At 52.3% G+C, this 2110-nt stretch overlaps 3 non-coding genes across 3 annotated transcripts; 2 read left to right on the forward strand and 1 right to left on the reverse strand.

The window, feature by feature from the left end:
- The first annotated feature begins 322 nt into the window (after positions 1–322).
- On the forward strand, positions 323–394 carry TRNAC-GCA. The gene has a single exon. It is a non-coding gene; the product is annotated as a tRNA-Cys (tRNA).
- Positions 395–797: 403 nt separating this feature from the next.
- Positions 798–869, forward strand: TRNAC-GCA. Its single transcript has one exon. It is a non-coding gene; the product is annotated as a tRNA-Cys (tRNA).
- A 1110-nt stretch (positions 870–1979) lies between these two features.
- Positions 1980–2051, reverse strand: TRNAC-GCA. The gene has a single exon. It is a non-coding gene; the product is annotated as a tRNA-Cys (tRNA).
- Between the last annotated feature and the right edge of the window lie 59 nt (positions 2052–2110).

The following is a 2110-nucleotide window of genomic DNA, read 5'->3' on the forward strand; positions in this document are numbered from 1 at the left end:
TAGTCCTTCTTTTTCCTCTTCCAGGCAGAGCTGCAAGTGAGGGGAAAGTGTCAGAGCCTCCAAGGCAGTTGCTGTGCCAAGTTGCAGAGGTCAGGGAAGAGACTGGAAGTGGGAGAGGGAAGGGATGAGCTGGAGAGAAATGGGCCAAGGTCACTGGTGGCTGAAGCACAGAGCAGTGTGTGTCCCTGTGCTGGGGAGGGGCTCAGTGTGTGCTGCATTTCAGCCTTGCAGGAGCTGATTGCTAAGGCACAGAGAGGTCAGGGCCTGGGGCAGAACATCCTGGCAGTGTTTTTGTGTTGCTGAGGGCACAAGTGCAGTGCCAGGGGGTATAGCTCAGTGGTAGAGCATTTGACTGCAGATCAAGAGGTCCCTGGTTCAACTCCAGGTGCCCCCTCTTTTTCTGCTCCTTTTCCTCTCCTTCACCCTTCTTTTTGGCCAACATCTTTCCCACAAAGACATGGAGAGCTCCTCTTGCCTCAGGGACCCTGTGCTGTGCACTCACTGTTTGTTATCATCTTTAGCATCCAAGGAACTGTGGCTCCACAGGCTGTGCACTGTGTGACTAACTATTCACTCTGTGTGTACTTTTGTCTGTTCTAAGCTCTCTTTAGTCATCAGATTCAGCACAATTTATCCTACTTACAATAATTTATCATGTGTAACTCCCTGTAAACACTCTTGACAGGTACACAAAGGTGCACAGAGCACTGTTGGGCAAAGGAATGTCCTCAGTGGACAGAAAAACCTGTGCCACTCTATAAACACTTTTCAATGTCCCCTGACCAGGTGCAGTGCCAGGGGGTATAGCTCAGTGGTAGAGCATTTGACTGCAGATCAAGAGGTCCCTGGTTCAACTCCAGGTGCCCCCTCTTTTAGCAGCTTTTTCCTCCAGAATCTCCTCACACACAGACTACAGAGAGACTTTCTTACCCCTTTGAGGTTTTGGGAATCACTTGATGCTCTTCTGCCAAGCACCAAAAACCAGACATGGACATTTCCCCCTCTCCTGTCCTGAATGCTGCAGGTCCACACAAACCACCAGGCACAAACTGCTGCTCCTCCAGTTTTTCCTGTTGGAGTAATTACCTTCAATTCAAGCAGGAAATGATGGGTGTAAAGCCTCTCTGGAGGTGCTGAGCTGTTTCCCGGGGGGCACAGTGACACCTGAAGCTCGTTGGGTGTCAGAGCTGGCAGAGCTGAGTGGGTCCCCGCGGGACTCGACCCCGCGACCTCCTGCCCCGCAGGCAGCAGCTCTGCACAGAGCAAAGGGGGCAATGCTGGCTCAGCGGCAGGGCCGGGGGCTGGGGACAGCGAGGACACCGGTTCGAGTCCACCCCCTCAGGGATGGGATAATAGAATTCCCTGGATCTGACCCAGAGTGGGATGGGTGGAGGTCCCTGGGATGGGATGCATGGACCATGGACGTCCGTGGGACTCACCTGGGCTGGGATCACTGAGTTTAGGCAACACCTCTGAGTCTGACCTAACACAGGATCTACTCAACTGAGTGACAGTCAAGTGATCTCAACACTGAGTGACACCTCCAGGCACTCCTGACTCCAACACCTTCCCAGGCAGCATATTCCAGTCAACTGGAATATGGACAAAGTGGAGGCCTGTCTGGTCTCTCTCTCTCTGTCTCGGCCTTCAAGGGACTCAAAAGCTTCTCTTCTCCCAAGTTTGTATCACCTACAAATTTTCTTCCCAGTCCTCCAAGTCCTGCATCCAAGATTTTTATGAAAATCTTGAAGAGCACTGGGCCTAGGCTGGAAGCTACTAGTGTCTACTACTACAGTAGTGACTGGTGTCAGGCTGATCTCATCCCACTACCCTTAGCAGCTGAGCCCAGAGGCTGAAGCTCAGAACCAACACTCAGTGCACAGCACAAGGTCCCCAAGGCAAGAGGAGCTCTCCAAGACTTGTGTGGGAAAGATGTGGGCAAAAGGAAGGGTGAAGGAAGAGGAAAAGGAGCAGAAAAGAGGGGGCACCTGGAGTTGAACCAGGGACCTCTTGATCTGCAGTCAAATGCTCTGCCACTGAGCTATACCCCCTGGCACTGCACTTGCACAGGGACACTTAAAACATTGTTGTCCAGAGACACAGGTTTTTC

Source organism: Acanthisitta chloris, unplaced genomic scaffold (genome assembly GCF_000695815.1).
Source record: "Acanthisitta chloris isolate BGI_N310 unplaced genomic scaffold, ASM69581v1 scaffold27805, whole genome shotgun sequence".
In the NCBI taxonomy this organism is placed as follows: domain Eukaryota; kingdom Metazoa; phylum Chordata; class Aves; order Passeriformes; family Acanthisittidae; genus Acanthisitta; species Acanthisitta chloris.